We start from the raw sequence: 23,032 nt of genomic DNA, 5'->3' as shown, positions 1-23,032 counted from the left end.
GACAGATGTAAATTTAGGATTCAGAACAGTGGACACTGTAGGAATAGAAGAGAGCATGACCTTTGAAAAAGTATTCAAAATAAAAAAATATATTAAACATTCCAATAGATAAATCTTTAGTCACCAGTTTTTGAGCCCTGGTCTCCATTATTCTAGTTTTATCCTCTACCATGAATTTATAAACTGAGAATCACATTCAGGAACAATTATAACTGGAAAAGAGTATCAATGTCAACTATAGCTATTGGGATTTTCTACTGGTCATTCCTTAAGACTGAATAAGCCTTAAGATGCATTAACAAACGCAGAGTTGCCAAATGACAATGAAGACACAGATCAGTAGGGACATAATGTACCCCTCCACTTAAATAGAATAATGACGTTCTCATCTTAGCCCCTGAAGAGTAGGTGTGTCACTGGAGTCCATAGCCTCATGAGTTCCTGGAGTTCATAGCCTTATTAAGACGGATGCTCCAGGAACACCTGCAAATCCTCCAGAACTACCCAACAAATCCTAACTTAGCTCATTTTAGATAAACACAATACAACACACATGGGCATTCAGATATTGAAACTTGCTTACATGAGACACAGAAGTTCAGACAGGCCTGCTTTAACACTTCCAGCACCAAGTAAAATTCATGAGTCTCATCATTTTAAAGTGATCTCTCAGCATAATGTCAACTCATGTACTTCCAATTTGTTTTCCAGGATGTTGAAATCTGCCTAACTTATTCATTGATTTGTGCAACTTTCCTTACTGTGCTTGCTCATAAATTTTCAAACATCTGGGAAGAGGCTGTAGATCTTGGCACAGCAAATTATGTCCTCATAACTGGTTAGGTAAGGTTAAAGAAATAATTTCTTCTCAAGGACTCCACTATGATAAAATGAATTTTAAAAGAATAATCCTTGTTTAGGAGTGATTTAAACTTTCTGTGTTTTCTCACCATGTAAACAAGTGCTTAATGACCCATCTGAGCTTGTCATGTTCAGTCAAGACTCACAGAGTTTTTAGTAATTTAGGATTGTTTCCTAGCTCTATAGAAGGGCAAATCTTACCCAAAACACTCCTTTCTTAAAGCATAAACTTTGTAAATAAAAAACAAAAACTAATCTCTGTGTTTACTATGAACATAATCAGAAACAAATACACATGCACCTACTGGATTATTTCTTCATTTTGGCCAGCTCAACTCAACAGCAATGAAGTGGAATTGAATCAATTTGTTGAAAAAATATATCCTCCGAGAGCTTAGATAAGAATTAATGATGCAAACCTTTCTTCCTAAAAGGAGAAAAACATCAAGAAAACATAAAATTCTAAATATGAAAACAAGACAGAGAAATAGACTTTTGGTATTATCCTAAAAGATTCAATTAAAATTGCCTAATGCCATTCATGTATCATAGGAAGATATTTGGTCTTTATGCCTAGTTCCTGGAGCATAGTTCCAAATGCTCTTGGAATTTCACAGTGAGAAAGGTAATAGGAGTGTCTTTTATCCTTTTAAGTTTGGATGAGGTGACTCTTTGCAGGGCCCCTAGATAGCTTCAGTTTGGAGCCTGATCACCAGAACTACCAAGCCTTGATTAGAAGTTTGGGACTTTCATCCCCATCCCTCAACCTCCACGTCGGTAAGGTGAGTCTGAAAGGCGCACCCATTGAGGTGCTGCGAGGGTGGTTCTCCCATAAGAGGCATAAAAGCTCTGTGTACCGGCATGCCCCCCGACCCCATAGTGTCTAGGTATCTCTTTTATTTGGCTTTCCCTGAGTTGTATCCTTTAAAATAAACCAGGAAATGTAAGTAACATGTTTTTCTGAGTTCTCTAAGTCACTCTGGTGAATTATAGAACCTGAGTGGGGGCTATGGGAGCCCCCAATCTCTAACCCGTCAGTTAGAAGTAGTGAGGGCCCATGACTTGTAATGACACCGGAAGTGGGACACTCTTCTAGCACTGAGCTCTCTAAGATTTGGGATCTAATGCTGACTCCGGGTAGATATTATCAGAATTGAATTGAATCATTTGACACCCAGTTGGTGTCAGAGAGTTGGAGAAGTGGTGTTGGAAAGAAACATGTATTTGGTGTCAAGAGGAAAAAGAAAACCTCTCATCTGGCATCAGAAGTAGTGTGAGTAAAAACAGAGGAGGCCAGTGAAGTGTTTCAATTTTTGATGCTCTGTCTCTTTTCACCAAGGATGATAAAAGAAGACTACAAGTTCTAGAGACCTTACTGTTTCCCTTTCACTTGCTTCCATAAAATAAACTTTTAAGTTTATTTTAAGTAAATAAGCCAGAATGACCTCCCTTATACTATTGTACTGAAGGCTTTCTTGTTTCTTAACCCTAATCTCTTAAGGGACTCTTTCATTGTTATTTTTGCTTTTGTTATTATTCTTTTTGTTATCTTTATTCATACTTTTATTGTTTTTAATAATTAAGATATCTAATTGGTTAGAGAGTGGTTGTCAGGAATAAATGAAAAGGTTTTTAAAGAAAGTAATCAAATTGAAAGGGGAAGCCATTTGAAATTTGTCTAGAGTTGAACTGAATAGGGATAAAGGACTTCACACACTTGGTAGAATGCCGTCAACATTCTAGATGTAGACATACAACTTGGACACTGAAAACCTGAAGATGATCTATTCAAACTCATTTTCCCACTCTCTATTCCAAATCTCTCACTGGGCTCTGTATGGTGCCCTGTCTGCTTTATCTCTAAAGTCCCTCAAGAGTAACAATGGGTTCATCAACTTTAAGGATGCTCTCCTTCCACACTGGCCCTCAATAATCTAGGTCTCAGTGGTCTAAGAGTGTAAATTGGAAAATATCCCATTTCCATTTTTTCATACATGCACTCCTCAAATTTGTCAAAGCCATCAAAATGAGTGAAACTGTCACATCTGTGACAGCTTTAGTTAATAACCTTGAATTAAGATTTGTTCATCAATTGTTACAAGTGTGCTATACTAATGTTAGAAATTAATAATAAGTAAACTAGTGGGGGTATATGGGAACTCTGTGCTATCCTAATAATTTTTCTGTAGATCTAAAGTTATTCCAAAGTAAAAATTTTATTAAAAAAAATACATGACCTTAAAAGAAAAATACATGATCTTTGCTTTCAAGTAGCTAATAGCAAGGAATGGAGACATTGGAAAGAAATATTTTTGGGTTGCCCATAGAAATTAGTTCCACCTTGGTTATGATCATGGAGGACATAATATTATAGTACAGCCAATAAGATATTTAAAAACTTGACAAAGCTGTCCATCTGATTTTGTTTCCATCGAGCCTCTGCTTATTCCTAGTGGTAGACATTGATTTAAAATCTGAATTGTTCTTATGTCATTTGCTCAGGAATTAAAGTTTAGAAGATGAATTATAACGCTTCCTCTTTCTAAGCTATGATCTCAATTAAGAGAATAGAAACTTCATATGCCATAATTAATTTTGGGTGTTTACATCATATCTTAAATATGCTCTTGGGATTTTTCTGGTCATAAATACCGGAAAAAAAATGACTCTTCATCTATATCCATCCCCTTGAGTTGTCATAAACAAAGAAAGTCCTCAAGTACAAAACAAGAAGAGAAAAATAATGCATTTGGGAGCCTATCATTCTCCCTTCCATTCATTTTCCTAAATTGGATTTGGTATTAACAAATTCAGTGACATGATGTTTCTTATAAAAGGAATACGAGATTTCTACAATTAAAAAAGGTTTTTACTGCAGTTTGAGTAACTTATAAATTATGCTACAACTTTAGTCTCTAAATTTATGGTACTGTAGCTTCTTTCTCTTTAATAGTTTGCATGTTTCCTACTTCATTTATAGTTCCAAGCCGCACTAGAATTTATTCTCAGTCTCTGTAATGGTAAATTGGGTGTTAGCTGTATGGAATGCATTGATTGATGTTATCTATTGCTATATAACAAATTACCCTAAAATAGCAGCTTAAATCAAAGAACATTTATTATCTTGCTGTTGTTGTGGGTCAGCAATTCAGTTATAGTGCAGCTGGATGGCTCTGACTCAGAGTCTCTCATGAGGCTATAATCAAATATTCAGCCAGGGCTGTGTCCTATGTCAAGGCTTGACTGGGGAAGGGTCTCCTTCTAAGCTCATTCACACTGCTTTTGGCAGGGCTCAGAAGATCCACTTCCACACCTACTCATATGTGGCTCTTCACAGTGCTACTTCACAACAAGAGAGCTGACTTCCCAAAAGTGAGTGATCAGAGAGAGAGTGAGTGAGAAAAAGAGAGAGACAGAGACAGAGAGACAGAGAAAGCTCAAGACAGAGCCATAGTATTTTATAACATAATCTTGGAAGTGACAACCTGTTATTTCTACAGTATTCTCTTTATTAGAAGAAAGTCAGTAAGTCTAGCCCACACTCAAGAGGAAGGCATTACCAAAGGACATGAATACTAGGAGACAAGGATCATTAGGGACCATCTCAGAAGTTGCCTACCACAATTGACAATTAGTATCTTTCCTTTTCTTCTGAAAATGTCATAAAAGCAATAAGGAGATCACAAATGAAATAGAACATAACAAGGGGTGCCTTGGTGTCTCATTCAGTTAAACATCTGCCTTCAGCTCAGGTCATACATGTTCCTGGGATCCTGGGATTGAGACCACACACCCCGTGTCAGGCTCCCTGCTCAGTGGGGAGTCTGTTTCTCCCTCTCCCTCTGCCGCTCCCCTTGCTTGTGCTCTCTCTGTCAAATAAATAAATAAAACTATTTAAGAAAAAGAAATAGAACCTAACAAAACACTGGAACTTACACTTTCCATGAAACTGGGAGACATTTAATCCATATGTTATAAAGTAACCATAAGGACTACCAAAATCAGGGGTGATCTTCTAAAACTACAAGAAAAAAATAGAGAGGAGAAGTGAAGAAAATGGTAGGGAATGTAGAGATTGCTTTGATCTACCAAACCAGAAAAAAAAAAATTGGTGTCATTTCACTCATTGTGAGAAATTCATATTCGAAGGGTATGAGAGTCTACCACTTATTTTCTTTATTGGCAAAATTATCTGAATTTGATAACTAGCATTTTCATACATAACTGATAAAAAGTTCAAATTGGCACAACCTCCATTAGTGTAATATTTGAATATATATCAAAATTACAAATCTATGTACTTTTGGACTCAGTAATTCCACCACTGGAAATTTACTTCGTAGATACTTTATACATATATTGTGTGCTTTTCTGCAGCATTATCTGTAAAGCAAAGGTGTGGAAACCAAATGAATATTCGTCAGTGTATGGCTAGTTAAATAAAGTAAGATAGCTCCCGAAAATGAAATCCTATGAAACTGTTAAATAAGAAGAAAAAATATAGAAGGATGATGCTTCTGTATACTGACATGGGAAGACCCCCAAGATACATTTTTAAGTAAAAAAAGCCAGGCCCAGATCAATACTTATAGTATGTCATGTTTGTGCAAGAAACAGGGATGCATTAGTTTTCTATTTTTACCACAAAATATTGACATAAATTTGGCAGGTCAATACCACACAAATTTATTACTCTGCCCATCTCAAATCTGACACGGGTCTCAGTAGGCTAAAATTAAGGTCGACAGGCTCTGTTCCTCTGTGGAGGCTCACAAGAGGAGGCTGTTTTCTTGCTTATTCAGGTTGTTGATAGGATTCAATTGCTCACATTTATAGGATTATTTCTTCACTGACTGTCATCTGAGGGCCATTCCCGGATCTTAGAAGCTGTTGGCTTCCTAGGCTCCTGGCCCACTTCCTTCATAATCAAAGTCAGCAATGGCAGGTCAAGTTCCAGTCATGCTTTGAACCTCTGCAACCTCCTTCTTCCCTGGTTGCCTCTCTTTGATAGTTCTTCTGCCTTCCTCCTCTGTTTCTGAGGGCCCATGTAATTACATTGGGCCCACCAGAATAATCCAGGATATTCTCCCTGTTTTAAAGTCTGTGGCCTTAATTCTATCCTCAAACTCTCCTTGGCCTAGCTGCGTAAGGTAATATACTCATAGGGTCCAGGAATTAGAGTGCGGTCACCTTTGGTGGGGCATAAGAAATATCCATTCAGATCTGTTTGTTGCATACACAACAAAGCTATGGAAAGATATTTAGGAAACTGAGAACAATGGTAATGTGGAAGGAGCAGTTAGGGACTGGGCAGATGGGATAAGAAGAAAATTATGATGGGTGAATTATACTACCTATCTTTTCACATATGCTTAGAACCATGTGACTATATTACCCATTTAAAATTAAATAAAAGGAAATGGATGCCTAATAAAATGGTGAAAACTGTGTAACCAAACATTTATTAAAGAGTTTTCATCTTCTCTTCCTGTGTAATTAAATTCTTATCCTAGGCCCACAGTGCTGAGCAGTCTGATTTATAGTTTGCTTTAGAGATACTGTCAAGAACATCAGTATGATCTGCACTTTTTTCTTCCTATGATGTCACAAAGGGACAGCCCCCTCTTTTTACACAGTGTATCTTATTTTCCTTTGAAATTGAATTTTTTTTTTTTTAGTTTATTCAAGCTGGTTTTCTTTCTAGATAATTCCACAGGTCTGTTTTCTTTGGTCATCCAAAAAAATATTCTGCCTCTAAACTTTGTTAGTGGATTTAATTGATCAAACTCTTAAATTCAGGTAAAATGTGAATAGTCTTAGAGATTAATGCTCATCTTACAATTTGCGTTTGAGCTGAACCTCATTAAATTGGCTTCCTTTTCAATGTTACATTGTGATTCAGATTCCTCTTGATTGCTATATCCATAACCACCTGGGTTCAAACATTTTCGTTGCTATAAAACAGATACTGAAACACTCTTTTCATCCTATTGTACAGGGCAGTATTTTAAAATGCACTATCTTCCTCAAAAAGCCCAAATATGTCCTAATTTGATTCTTACAATCTTTCTACTGACCAATTCCATCATCCTTCAGTTTGACCAATTCCAGTAATCTCCTACGTAGAAACATGAAAATGCCTTGTGTCTGCCCTCCATTTTATCAAGTGAGTTTTCTAAATAGACTGGAGGCTGGGATGGTCTTAAGAGTCACAAAATTGAAGCATCTACATACATGAATCACTTTACAATATTACCATGCCAGATGGATGGATCATATTTACTGTGAATTTGGTACTTATTTTATTGTACCATTGAATTGAGTGAAAATGGAATAGTTCATTCTCACTTTTATGCTGCCATTCCCAGAACACCCTGACAAATGCTTTGCTACATCTTAAGGATCTGAACACCTAACACTATATACAATAACTAGGTAGCAACCAACCACACACACACACACACACACACACACACACACACACACACACACACACACAGAGCTTCAAGTAGAAACTGTGCCTAATGGGGCTTTTAACAAAGTTATCAGTTTTGTATTTAAGCCACTAAAGAGGAAACACAGACAACAGTATGCATAATTTGAAAGGCTGTTACACAACACACTTGAAAATGTTATATTTACATGGCAAGCAGCTTATTATATTTACATGAACATCTGGTGCAGGTTCACTAAAATCTTTAAAACAGATGGACATGAAGAAAGAACTAGTAATTAACAAAGCTATATGTTGATTAAATCAGCATGTGGTTAATTCTAATGATTGCTGATCTTTATTAAGGATGGTGAGACTTTTCAAAAATCAAATCTCTTTAACTGACATGTCAATTGACCAAGGAAGCAGTGATAACTACTCTGGTCGTTAACATGCATTTCAGTATTTTTACCACAAAACTATGTTATGCTGCACGAAGCATAGTCATAGAAGTAAAACTCAAAACCGATTCTCCTGCATCTGCAGCCCTCTGGTTCTTATCATATCTACAGAGAGGAGCTGAACAGCAATATTATTATCATTTGGGAATAATCGCATACAGAGATGTATGTTATTTGAATATTGTTTCCATGTTCTGAATCATTTCAGTTGACTCAATGTCTCCTGCTGCCCTTCATCCATCCTGAAGTCACATTGTGTACTTCTCTGAGCTCTCCAAATAGGCACCCTCTGGTTGCCAAGCAACCACAGATTTCTACAAGTGCCTGTGCCGTGTGTACTTAAACTGCAGTTGGCCTTTTTTTTTTTTAACTTTTCAAAGTTTAGAAAAATAAATATCTGACAAACAGGTAGAGCTATGTATGTTTTGAAGGAGGGTACTGAGAAGTCAGAAACCACTAAAAAGAGCAAAGCCCCTTTTGCAATGTTGTATTCATATCTCTCTCTTTTAAAAATGACTTTAAATATATCTTATGTTAACAAATTAACCAATTCATCACATAAGTGAAAATAAAGCTGTCTCTTTTTCCTAAGATAGCAGATATTTTATATCTGACACCAAGTGAGTGGATAGCTCTTCCTATGTTTTTCTATCAAACATTACAGGGCTTCAACGCAGACATATGCCATATCAGTTCTGACAGCCAATTTATAATCTATGAGCTCTAGCCATGGTCCTTTTCTCCAGATGGAGTTTTTCTAGGTTGAATCGCCTTGATTTCCAGGGACAGTTATTGAAAACTTGCTCACTAGTTTCTTTTTACACCAATTTGCCAAGAAAGGATACATTTTAGAGAACAGATCAGTCAGTGCTATATCAGAGATGGGTCTTGTGGAAAGCTTTAAAGAAAAGACTGAGAACTTAGACAACATTCAAAAAAAACAATACTTCTCACTAAAAATTAAGTTTATCTCATTTAAAATCAAATTATATACATTATTTTACCCTTTGTAAGTTTTTACCTTTTCAGGTCAAAATAGACAATACTATTTTCATCTTATTATATGTTCCTGAGGGGTTCAGGATGTGCTATCTCAAAAGATGGCCTTTGGTATAGTGAATATGTTAAACTGAAAGAATTTGAGGAAACAGCAAAAGCAGGAAAGTCACTCAGAGTGACCTTCCTCTGAACCCTCTGCCCAGAAACAGGTTATAAAAACCTCATTTGTAAGAGGTGTTCCTCCCTCTACCTGGAGGAAAGGAGCGTCCTTACCTGTGAAGACAATGGGACATGGAGAAGAATCCAAACAAACAGGCATTCCTAAGTTTTCCCATTTACTACACTTACCTCATACTCCTTGACCTACAATATTTCTTCACTACTGTCGGCTCTTAGCATAAAAACACTCAAATTTCACCATTTCTTTTGGTCTTTATTTCCTTTTGAACTCCCATGTAATGTAAAACTAATATTAAGTAAATATTTATGCTTTTCTTCTGCTAATCTGTCTTTGTCAGTTTAATTTGCAAACTCACCCAAGGATCCTAAGAGAGTTAAGAAAACTTTTTCCACCCCTACTTCACTGAATTAACTATTTTCCCAAAGTGTGAGCAAAGACTAGTGTAACTGATAGTTATTACTTAGAAATTTGGAGTCTTAAATAAAATTTGTTGGGTTTTTTTTGTTTTTTTTTTTTTAAGAAGCTAAACCCAACTGGGTAACCTGTGAATTTCAGAAGAGAAATATATCTTTATCAGGTATGGTATGAATGGTTCTTATTGTGTAACTCAAGATGAGAATGACTGTGGAGCTATATTGCCTAGGTCAGAATCTTGGCTCTATCACATACTAGCTGACTGACGTTAAGCAAACCCTTTTTTTTTGTCATGACTTGGTTTTCTCATCTGTAAAATGGAGAAAATAATAATACCTACCTCATGGATGTTGCAAAGATTAAATGACAATAAATGTAAAGTACTTACTACCTGACATATTGCAAGTAACATATATACCAACAATAACTATTCAACAAGACTCCTTTGACTCTGTCCCTGAATTCATTCAGCAGACTAAAGTTTCCAATATTAAGAATTTATGAGTGGAGACCTCTCTTTGGTCTGTCTTCTATTGGGAGCCTTACAAGACATTGCCTCTGATAGAAGCCCAAAGTGCTGAAAATGTGGAATAATTAGGAATGAGTCAGGGTACAAGGTTGTTAGGAAAAGGCCCATGCTACTTAACGTTGATGTGTTGGGGTGTCTGGGTAGCTCAGTCGGTTGAGCATCTAACTCTTGGTTTTGGCTCAGGTCATGATCTTAGGTTCATGAGCTTGAGCCCTACATCAGGCTCCATGTTCAGTGGGGACTTTACTCGAGATTCTCTTCCTCCTCATTCATCTCTCTCTCTCTCTCAAATAAATAAATAAATCTTTCTAAAAAATCAATTAAAAAAACTACACACACATTGAACTGTTAGTACAACGGAAAATGGAGGCAATGTCACCACTTCAAGTGTAAGGTAGGTCTCTGTTGCCTCCAATCCACAACTTGCCTCAGTGTCATGGATGAACCCTGTGTAAACCACTGCATGAAAAAATAGTCCATGAGAAACAAAAGAATCATTTGTTTCATCCATAAAACTGCATTATATGAGTTAATTCATGAGGATGAGAAAGGAGAAAGAAAGAAGAGATACAAACTGATGAGTAGATCTCCCTCTTGGACTATTTTCAGCATGCTTTTCACAATTTTCTATTTTTTTTAGGTTTCATTTGCATATGTTGTGAAATGATTACTACAATTGGTTTAGCTAACATTCATGTTCCCATATAGATACAGCAAAAAGAGAAGAAAAAAAGGAAAAACAAAGGTTTCCTTGTGATGAGGAAGAACGCTTGGGATTTGCTTTCTTAAGAGTTTTCCTATATATGGTATAGCAGTGGTAGCAGTAGTCACCATGCTGTATGTGATATTCCTAGTAGTGATTTATCTTATAACTGGAAGTTTGCACCTTTTACCACCTTCCTCTAATTCTCCTTTTCCCCCTCCACTTCTGGTAATCACAAGTCTGATCTCTTTTTCTAAAAGACTGCTTTGAAAAAAAAGTTTAGATTCTGGGTGTTATATGCAAACAATGAATCATGGAACACTACATCAAAAACTAATGATGTAATATATGGTGATTAACATAACAATAAAAAATATAAGTGAAATGATACATTATCTGTCTTTGATTTATTTCACATAGCATAATGCCTTCAAGATCCATCCATGTTGCAATGTAGGGTTTCACTGCTGTTGTGTGTGTGTGTGTGTGTGTGTGTGTGTGTCTGAATAATATTCCACTATACAGTTGTATCTTGGAGATATCACAAGTTCAACTCCAAATCACTGCAATAATGTGAGTCAAGTGAAGTTTATGGGTTTCCAGTGCATATAAAAATTATGTTTACACTATAGTCTATTAAGTGTGCAATAGTATTAGGTCTAAAAAATGTACACACATTAATTTAAAACTTTTGCTAAGAAATGCTAACCATCATCTGAGCTTCCAGCAAGTTGCAATCACTGATCACAGGTAATCATAACAAATAATAATTGGGAAAAGTTTGAAATATGCAAGATTACCAGAATGTGACACAGAGCAAATTCTGTTGGACAAATGGTGCCAATAGACTTATTTGGTGCAGGGTTGCCACAAACCTTTGATTTGTTTAAAAAAAAAATGCAATATCTGGTAAATGGAATAAAGCAAAACACAATAAAATGAGGGATATCTATATATAGATATAGATACGCAAAATGTAACTTCTTAATCCATTCATCTATGAGGTAGACTTAATTTGTTTCAATGTCTTAGATATGGTAAATAATGCTGCTATGAACATAGAGGTGTGGATATTTTTTCCAAGTTAGTGTTTTCATTGTCTTTGGCCATATTCCCAGAAGATGAATTGCTGGATCCTATGGTAATTCTATTGTTAATTTTTGAGGATACTTCATACTGTTTTCTACAGTAGTTGTACTAATATACAATCCAACAGTACACAAGGGTTTCCTTTTTTCTGTATCTTCACCAGCATTTGTTATCTCTTGCCTTTTCATTGACCTTGCCTTAACCATGCCTTGACCACTCTAATAGGCAAGAGGTGATAACTCACTATGGTTTTATTTTGTATTTCCCTTGTGATTAGTGATGTTGAGGATCTTTTCATGTACCTGTTGATCTTTCATATGTTTTCTTTGGTGAAATGTCTGTTCAGGTCCTTTACCCATTTTTTTTTTCAATTTTATTTATTTATTTTGCTATTGAGTTGAATGAGTTATTTATATATTTTGGATATTAACCCCTTATCAGATATATGATTTGCAAATATTTTTTCTTATTCCATAGGTTTTCTTTTCACTTTATTGATGGCTTCTTTTGCCATGCATATTTTTCTTTAGTTTGATGTAATCCCACTTGTTTATTTTTGTTGTTGCTTGTGATTTAGGCATACCTAAAAAATCATTACCAAGACCCATATCAAGGAGTCTTGTTCCTATGTTTTCTTCTAGGAATTTCATGCAGTCAGGTCTTACAATTAAGTCTTTAATCCATTTTGAGTTAATGTTTGTGAATAGGGTAAAATATGGGTCTAGTTTCATTCTATTATATGTGAATATCCAATTATGCTAACACCATTTATTGAAAAAATTCTTTGTTTTCTCCACCAAGTATTCTTGACCCCTTTGTCAATTATTAGTTAACCATATATGCTTGTGTTTATTTCTGGGCTCTAAATTCTGTTCCATTGGTCTATTTGTCTGTTTTTATGCCATACTCTTTCAATAAGTATAGCTTTATAGTATAGCTTGAAACCAGGAAGTATGATGCCCCTTGCCCTCCTGCTTTGTTCTGTTTTCATAGGATTTATTTGTGTATTTAGGGTCTTTGTGGTTTCATATAAACTTTAGTAGTTTTTTTTTCTACTTTTACAAAAATGCCATCAAAATCTTGATAGGGATTAAACTGAATCTATAGATTGCTTTGGTAGCATTGACATTTTAACAATATTACTTCTTCCAATCCATGTATGTGGAACACTTTTTCATTTATTTGTGTCTTCTTCAATTTCTTTCATCAATGTCTTACAGTTTTCAGAGTAGAGATCTTTTACCATCTCAGTTAAATTTTTTCCTAAGTATATTATTTTCAACATTTACATTGAATGTAAAGAACAAAGGATCAAGATTACCCACAGCACTGCTAAAGAAGGACAGTGTAAGGATTGTTCTGGGTAAGATATAAAGATTTATTAGAAAGCTATTATAAACTGTGGTGTCAGCACAGCGATAACAACCACCAGATTGAAAGGGCTAACTCAGAAACAGACCCACATACATATGGGAACTTGATAAATGTAGTGGAAAAGTACAAGGAAGACTGAAAGATGTTTTATAACCAGAATTCCCAAATTTCATGTGAATGATAAAAGAATGAATGTACAAAGAAATAAATAAATATATGATAATTAACATACAAGTGAAACTAATCAAAATAAGCAAAATTAGACTATGAATTATCTTTTTTGCCCACCTGAATAACAACTCAATAAACCAGGTAAACTAAATATCCACTTGACTTTTTGCTGTGTAAACATAGTCTGAAAGACATTTTAAAGAAAGGAGGATGTTGTGAGTAATTGACCTTTTCTCTGGAAAGGAAGTAGTGGTATTTTCAAGCACTACAGTAACATCAAGCAGGTCACACAAAATGAAGGTCACTTTTTTATTGAAAAGGGGAAAACACACCACGGAGAAATTCATTTTCTTGTCTAGATAATGAAAAGTCTTGTATAGAAAACAAAAGGCATAAAGCTTTTAAGGGGACCATTATGCTTGCTTCTTGAGCTTCAGTACTATATATCACATCATATTAGCATAGCATTATGTAGAAAAAATGCATCTGTCATCACTGACATTTTGGGCTGTGAGCCTCTCCATCTTAACTTCAAGGTCACCTGAACTTCCAGGGACGATTCGCTCTGATCCAGTTCAGCCACACTCTTTCAGTTTCAAGTATTATGAACCTCATCATCTATTTTAAAAGGCAAAGCTGTATTCTGCAGCAGTCCATAATAACAAAGACTGATTTTTTTAAATCTCTTAAACATAGTCTCATCAAGGAGTGAACGTGCAAAACTGACCTTATCGGAGAGGCAAAATACAGCTCCAATTAAAATTGAACTGGGGAGGGGATATTGGAAGATGATCTCAAACTTAAAATGTAAGCCACATAGATAAGGAATGCTGCCCGATGCAACAGCATCTTTATTCTCATTCAGCGATTACAGGGATCAAAAAAACATTGTTAGAAATCATTTCAGTTAGCATGGATGCTACTGTCGAGATTAGATTAATTAAACTGATAAATGCCAAGCACGGATCAAAAACACCTACTAACATGAAAGAAGTCAAAATATGAGACAGACAGCGCTGCCAAGAAGTTTTTCAAAGCTCCCACTGGCTTAGTATGATTAAAAAATCTACACTTTTGAAAAAAAAAAATAGATCAAATGCCAGGTAAGTATAAGTCTGTAGGTCTGGCATTTGCTAGAAATGAGGCATTGGAACCAAGAAGAGCTGATCATGGCCAAAGCAGGAAGTATATCTAGGTAAATTAGCAGCTTCACTTTGATACCCAACACCAAAACAAATTACTCTGGGTCTTATTGGCAAGTGTTTTGTGCCTTCTTAATTGAATACTCTATGTTGGTAACTGACCATGTAATAGGAACAATGACCTAAGGATCTGAAGACAGGAAGGATTTAAATTATATCTGCATTTAAGAAAGAATTTATGCTCTTTGCAGTGAAAAATTAACTTTGAAATTATACCATGAAATCCCAAGGTATATTCTAAACATACGAATTACAGATGCTGACTGGGATTAAAGAAAGAGAAAAGGGATAGAAGGAAGAATAGATGGAAGGAGGGAAGAGCAATAAAGAAAGAAGGGAAGGAATCATTGATTATTCTACAACTATTCTAGCTAGTGGAATATGCTTCATGTCCCATGAAGTAGATATGCAACCGCAAAGGGAGCCTTCTATTTTATAAAAGTCATCATGGGCCCAAGAACTTGTGCATCTGGTTTTAAAATCCCAGTCTCTTGGAGGATCTTACAGGACAGCCCTTACTTTCAAAGTTTCCCTCTGAGGGATGCCCTGGGGTTACTTGTGCTCTTTGAGAATAAACCATAGAAGCATAGTTTTCCAGAGCCAGGAAGAAACTTCAAAACCATACGTCTTTTACCCAATGTCACAGATCGTGGAAAAGCTGTTCATTTCTGGGCCAATATGTTGTTATGTTTTTTTATTTACAGAGTTATTTTAAAAGACTACAGAACTATCACAAGAAGAGCAAAATGGTCCTCATACATGATACAGCCACCTCTCCAAAATCAGGTTTCTCTTTATATCTATTATTGATTCTAACCTCGGGAAAGCCTTCCTATTATCCTCTAAGCCCTGCTAAAAATGAGGTACTCGGGGTCAAAAAAAAAAAAATCCACTAGTAATGCTTAGACTTTGGGAATAAATGACCTCTAGGATGCAATTAGCACAATCCTTCACCTGGGAGATGGCAAGAACCAAGAGAGAAAAAAAAAGGTACCCAGGTTCAAATGATGACTTTTAGAATAATTTTCTGTTCCGGCCACATTTTACTCTAATGACCATGCTAATCTAGTCTTGATTAGCATGACCATGAAAATAATTATCATTTATATGCAATTTTAAATCTTAAAAGTCTTGGTTAAAATGTTCTTTCCTGCTACAGGACATGCAATATTGACTAGAGTAATGAATTCCTTATAGTGTTTCTAACTTTTTTGTTCCTCAAAGTCTATAAATGTATATCTTATAATATACCCAAGTGCTAATATTAGCACATAGACTGTGTATTGAGTCTTTAGTGTGTCTTTCTGATAATTAATGCATATTTTTAAATTTTAATTTATATGTAATTTTTCTGTGATATGTGGAGAGACATTTCTGTAATATATTTATATTGTAAACTTTTTACATAGAAAATTATATTCTTCCTGGTCTTTGTTATATTTTCATGTATATCACTTTTTTTGTGTCAAGAAAGCAAAACTTACTTAGACTTAATTACTCACTGGCTATTTTGTTTTGAATATAGAAAAAAATGTGTTTGTCCTCACCAAATAATAATAGTGAATAGACTCACTTCTATTTTCTAAACAAATGGACCTATTTATCTCTTTTAATGCCTTAGAATTATACTACCAATACATGCATTTGAAGAACTGAAACTATGAGATTTTAATGTTACAAAATATGTGCAACAACAACAAAAAGACAGTGATTCAAAGAGAGCAACTTGATATTTTAAAAGTATTATATTACAACGGTTCTTCTTTATGAAAACGTAAAAAGTAAAACTACCTAGATTTGGGGTGGAGGAGTCAACTGGCAGACACCTTCAAATCTTAATGACGAAGATTTAAGGTATCTTCCACATATGTAAATATAACGTTTCTTCTCAACTATTACTATTAGAAATTTATGAGACAATGTATTACCATGATAAGAACGTGTCTAAAGAAAGTAGTCTTGGGGCACCTGGGTGGCTCAGTTGATTAAGTGTCTGCATTCAGCTCAGGTCATGATCCCAGGGTCCTGGGATGGAGCCCCTCATTGGGCTTCCTACTCAGTGAGAAGCTTGTTTCTCCCTCTGCCACTCTCCCTGCTTGTGCTTTCTCTCTCTCTCTCTGTCTCAGATAAATAAAATCTTTTAAAAAAAGAAAGTAGTCTTATTTTTTGTCTAAATAATACAACTTTATAAAATTGTATGAAAATTAAGATATAAAATAGCGAAGCTTGTAGATGTTCCTTTTTTTTTAAGATTGTATTTATTTATTCATGAGAGACAGAGGGAGAGAGAGAGAGAGAGAAGCAGAAGGAGAAGCAGGCTCCCGAGGAGCAGGGAGCCCGATGCAGAACTCGATCCCAGGACCCTGGGATCATGACCTGAGCTGAAGGTAGACACTTAACCATCTGAGCCACCCAGGCGCCCTAAGATTCTAGATGTTCTAAAATTTTTTGTCTATTATTTTTATTTTGTCAATTTATTTTTTTTTTAAAGGGAACAAAGTATTACTCTTATAGAATACTAGCCTAAGGTACACAATGCTTTGAGATGTTAAGAATATCAGTTGCCTATTCTATTGTGCTTTTATTACTCTTAGGGCCTATAGGTTAAGCTGTGATAACCAAATTGGAGAAGACTCACTTGGGGACTATTAGAAGAAATATAGTTTCTAGTATTCCATCCAGGATATTTTGGTTTAATAGCTCTGGGGTGGAATCTGGAAACTACTTTAACGAGCACTCTAAGTACTTTGGTATAAGAGATCTACTAACTTGTATGTAGAATCCATAGGGTAGTTAAAAAATGATGAAACTCAGAATAAGTTGACATGGGAAGTTAGCCTTTACTCTGTTATCCCCTACCTACTTTTGTACAGGGATGTCACTGTGACCCTATAAACTTCAACTTCCTCATCTGTAATATGAGTTTCCTTTAAGAATCAAATGAGACAAAGATAATATAAAGGCTAGGTAAGTAAGAAATCATAATATAAATACTAATTCTGCTTGAGTATCTTCCTAGCATATAGGAGGTTAAAATTAGTGAATATGGGGGTGTCTGGGTGGCTCAGTTGTAAGCATCTGCCTTCGGCTCAGGTCATGATCCCAGATTCCTGGGATTGAGCCCCACATTGGGCTCCCTGCTCAACGGGAAGCCTGCTTCTCCCTCTCCCACTCCCCCTGCTTGTGTTCCATCTCTCTCTGTCTCTCTCTGTCAAAAAAATAAATAAAATCTTTAAAAATAAAGTAGTGAATATGTTTATAGGGAAGATGCTAAGTTATATATGCTAACGAAAGTATTGAAATCTTAATTTACTTACTGATCTGTTATGCAAGGGCCATTGTGTGATAATTAAAATTTCAAAGTCTGGTGTCAAACACACTATATCATACCCTAGCTCCACCACTTTCCATTTTGCAATATTGGAAGTATTAATTAATCTCTCTATGCCTTAATTTTCTCATTTATAAAATTAAGATGCTAATAATATCCTACTTTATAAGATTATTGTAAAGAAAAATAAAAACACATGTAAAATATTTGTTATATTTTCTGAAATATATGAGAAGTAAAATATTGTTACTATTAATATTATTATTTTATTATGCATCAAGTACTATGATAGATGCCGGTAAGCAAAAAAAAAAAAAGTGTATTTTCCTGGACCTACAATCAAATGCATTTATAAAGTTACAGCTTTAATTGTGTTACAGTGGAAGGCTCCAGAGAGCTATAAGATTTCAAACAAGGGATACCTAACTTAGTCTGAGGTCTGTGTGAGGCGGGAGTGGGGCTTTTCTTAGGTTCTGAGATTTTAAAAGGATAAGGAAGGAGTTGCCCACAGGAAAGAAATAGATGGATCAAAAGAATGTTGCAAGTAAGAGAAGACAGTAGATACCGGGCCATGAGCAGCAGGAGAAACTGGTGATTATGCAGTGCAAAGGGAAAGTCACTTAACTGACTGCAAAAGGAAAACGAAGGTGGATATACCATAAAACTGTAGAGGTCAGCAGAGGAATAAGCATGCAAGCTCTTGAGGTCCTATGTAATAATATCTTACTAATGAAAAGAAGATATAGAAAGAGGTGACTTGATCAGGTGAGAATTACAATAAATTAAATATGGAGAATAGATGTGGGGTGTAGAAATAAAAGATGAAGAGATAATAAACCTAAATCAGTATACATCCCAAACCATACATATAGAGTGAATGAAATTATTGGAATGAAAAGAAGAAACATAATGGGAGACTCTAATGTACCTCTCTCACAAGCACATGAAAAAATTAGGAGCATAGAGAAGAGCTGGAAAAAAGGACAACTAGCAAATTTGATCTAATTGATACATAAAGATACAGTGAAAAGGAAAAAAAATACATATTATTTCAAATATACGAAACAACATCAACAAAATTTGCCATATGCAGGGGAATTAAGAAAGCCTTAATAAAATTCAAAAGATTCTCTGGTTCTGTGGTAGTAAGCCAGAAGTCTATAACAAAAAGATAGCTACACAGTCCCTATTTTCAAATTAAACAATATAATACCAAATAACATGACTCAAAGAAGTGATAAGAAAATTGAACATTTTGATTAAAAAAATATGACATATAAAAATTTGACAGATATGATAAAGCTTTGTGCATCAGAATATTTATAGCACATATTTGAAAAGAAGAAAGACTTAAATCAGTAATCTAAGTAGCCATTCTAAGAAATTAGAAAAGGGGCACCTGGGTGGCTTAGTTAGTTAAGCATCTGACTCTCGATTTCAGCTCGGGTCATGATCTTCAGGTGTTGAGATGGAGCTTTGTGCTGGGCACGGAGCCTGTTTGATTCTCTCTCTGCCCCTCTCCCCCAACCCTCTCCCTTCCTAAAAAAAAAAAAAAAAAAGAAAAAAGAAAGAAAAGAAAAGAAAAGAAAAAGAAAGAAAGAAAGAAAGAAAGAAAGAAACAGTAAGTTAAACCCAAATAAAATAGAATACAGGAAGTGTAAAGAAAATATAAATTAATAAAATAAAAATACATTATAAAATAGAGATCAGTCAAAAGTTGGTTGACTGCAGGAAAAAAGTTCAATCAGGAGAAAATAGAGAAGAAATAATTTACCAATTGCAAAAGTAAGAAGTCTATCACTATAGATCTCAGAGACACTAAAAGTTAATAGGATATTATGCATAATTTTTTAAAGATTTATCTATTTATTAGAGAAAGAGAGAGGGAGAGGAGCAGAGGGAGACAATTTTCAAGTAAACTCACTGCTGAGCACGGAACCCGACGCAGGTCTTGATCCCAGCACCCTGAGTTCATGACCCCAGCTGAAACCAAGAGTGAGACACAACCGACGGAGCCCCCAGGCGCCCCATCCAAAATTTTTGTAAACTTGAAAATATGAATAAAATGGTCACATTCCTTGAAAAATACAACTTACCAAAACTAAAGAAAGCATTTAAAATATGAATAATCATGTATTTATTCATTATATATCCAGATACATGGATAAGCACATTTCTGTATGTAAATTGAAGAGAAAGAGAAAAAGGAAAAGGAAGAAACGAAAGTGCTAAGATCTCCGTGACTGAGCAAATTAGTTATAGATAGTAAACTAAACTTGTCACTTTTTCTCTTTGAATATACGCCCAATAGTAATCTAGACCAAGTAAACCCAGTAATAAGAGGACCTGCTGTCTTTTAAAGAAAGTCCTTAGTAAATATATTAAGTCAATTAATAGGTTTGTTTTATTGAAATAACTCTAGGACTTTTAAACAGAGACTCTAATACAAGTGGTTATACAAGAGATAGAAAAGCTGAGAAATGAATCAAGCACAGAAAGACAACACAGGGATTAGCAATATCAGGAAAGAGTTACACCCTTAGGGTGGAAAGGACAAGGAAGGAGACAGTACTGTCAGAGCCCAGACCCAGGCAGTCCAGCCGTGCTGAGGTATGGAGGAAATAACCTGCTGCCTGAGTAAGTAGAGGCAGAAGCGAATACATATCTGGGTTCTCCCCTCATCATGCACCCCCGGTCTTCTGCCACAGCTTCCCTGGAAATCAAAGGGAAATGAGAATGGTAAATGTTGAGTCTTATAATCTACAGGAAAACAGTGGAAGGGTAGAACATGATCTGAGAGCAAACAGGGAGTTGACCAGCACAGGAATTTAATTAGGCTTTCATGACTAAAGACCTAAAGCAACATGTGCAGTAAAGTCTGGAAACTAGCTTTCTCTGAATAGACGTACTGTTAGTAGGCTTTCAGGTAGGAGGGAACAAGGAATACTTCCTTAAAATGGTTAATGAATGGCACCTGGGGGGCTCAGTCAGTTAAGTGTCTGCCTTTGGCTCAGGTCAAGATCCCAGGTTCCTGGGATAATGCCCCGCATAGCTCTGGCTCCCTGCTAGGTGAGGAGTCTGCTTCTTCTTCTGACCCCCCCGCCCCCCGCTCATGCTCACTCTCTCTCCCTCTCTAATAAATAAATAAAATCTTTTTTAAAATCCTTAATGAATTGACTGAAAGAAATAGAACAATAGCACCAGGTTTTGGTCCCCACTCTGGCTCTGCCACTTTCAAGCCATAGGCCTTCTCCAAGCCGTAGATTTTTAATCTATAAAATGTGGATAGTAATATTTGCCTTACCAAACAGATACAAATAATAAAAGAAATAATGAACAAAAGTGATTATTAGCACAATGGCTTAGCTGATAGCACACAATAATGGTGGATTATATTATTGAAAATTAGAAAAAAAATGGTATCTTAAAAATAGCGTTATAAAAATCTTGCTTTAATTTCTTATTTCTATGTTTATCAGTATAATTTTATTAGTATAATTCATTAAATCTAGATGCCATCTAATGTAAAATGTCATTATTTTATGTACCTCTAAGAGAGAAAAACACTCAACTATGACATAATATTTCATTAACTTTCTCACTGAATTGCATGTCACTAGAAGTTAAGCAGTTTTTGTTTAAAGTCAGCAGGAAGTTCCTGACAAAGGGAATAGGAGGCCATATCAACATAATCCTGTACAATGCATGAATTGATCATATCAGCCTCATGCTGCTTTGAAATTTTTCATCTGCTCCATTGGATTATCGATTTCTCCTGCCTTCAAATTTTGCTTAATACATGGTAGATGATCTCTTTGCATGGATCCCACCAACAAAATGTAACAAAGCCTCATCTATTTACAAATCAAGTAAAACTGAGAAGCCAAGTAAAAAACTTCTGCACAGCATAGGAAACCATCTATGGAAGGCAACCTACAGAATGGGAAAAATATTTATAAACCATATATCTCATAAGGTGTTAATATCCAAGATACATAAGGAACTCCTACAACTCAATTAAAAAAAAAACTCCAATTGAAAATGGGCAGAAGACACTCTAGAAAACAGTACGGAATTTCCTCAAGATGTTAAGAATAGAGCTACCCTACGACCCAGCAATTTCATGACTAGGTATTTACCCTAATGATACAGACGTAGTGAAAAGAAAGGGCACCTGCATGCCAATATTCTTAGCAGCAATGTCCACAAATAGCCAAACTGTGGAAGGAGCCGAGATGCCCTTCAACAGATGAATGGATAAAGAAGATGTGGTCCATATATACAATGGAATGTTACTCAGCCATCAGAAAGGATGAATACACACCATTTGCATAGACATGGATGGAACTGGAGGGCATTATGTTAAGTGAAGTAAGTCAAACAGAGAAAGACAATTATCATATGGTTTCACTCAGATGTGGAACATAAGCAATAGCATGGAGGACCAAAGGGGAGGGAGGGAAATCCAAAGGGGGAGAAATCAGAGAGGGAGATGAACCATGAGAAACTATGGACCCCGAGAAACAATCTGGGGGTTTCAGAGGGGAAGAGGGTGGGGGAAGGGGGTAACAGGGTAATGGGTATTGAGGAGGGCATGTGCTATGATGAGCACTGGGTGTTATACTTAACTAATGAATCATTGAAACTGCATCAAGGACTAAATATATACTACTATACAGTGGCTAACAGAACATAATAATAATAAAAAAAATGGGCAGAAGATCTGAACAAACGTTTTTCCAAGAAGTTATATGTATGGTCAAAAGGTACATAAAAAAAGCACCCAACACCATTAGTCATCAGAGAAATGCAAACAAAATTCCACAAGGAATAACAACTGTTGGCGAGTATGTAGAGAAAAGAGAACCTTGTGCAGTATTGGTGGCAATGTAAATTGCTGTAATTACGATGGAAAACAACATGGAAGCTCCTCAAAAATTAAATAGGACTCCCATATGACCAGCCATTCCACTTCTGGGTATTTATCTGAAGGAAATGAAATCACTCTCAAAAAGATACCTGGGAGGCGGAGCAAGATGGTGGAGGAGTAGGAGACCTAGATTTCGTCTGGTCTCAGGAATTCAGCTGAATAGGGATCAAACCATTCTGAACACCTACGAACTCAACAGGAGATCGAAGAGGAGAGTAGCAACAACTCTCTGAACAGAGAAGCGACCACTTACTGGAAGGTAGGACGTGCGGAGAAGTGAATCGAGGTGATATTCGGGAGGATAGACGGCGGGGGAGGGGCCTCCGCCGGCCGCTTCTGGCAAGTGCTAGAGCC

This window comes from Callorhinus ursinus, unplaced genomic scaffold (genome assembly GCF_003265705.2).
Source record: "Callorhinus ursinus isolate GAN/ISIS: 27379988/994484 unplaced genomic scaffold, GSC_fseal_2.0 scaffold9, whole genome shotgun sequence".
Lineage (NCBI taxonomy): Eukaryota > Metazoa > Chordata > Mammalia > Carnivora > Otariidae > Callorhinus > Callorhinus ursinus.
Note: the sequence above shows the minus strand (reverse complement) of the source record.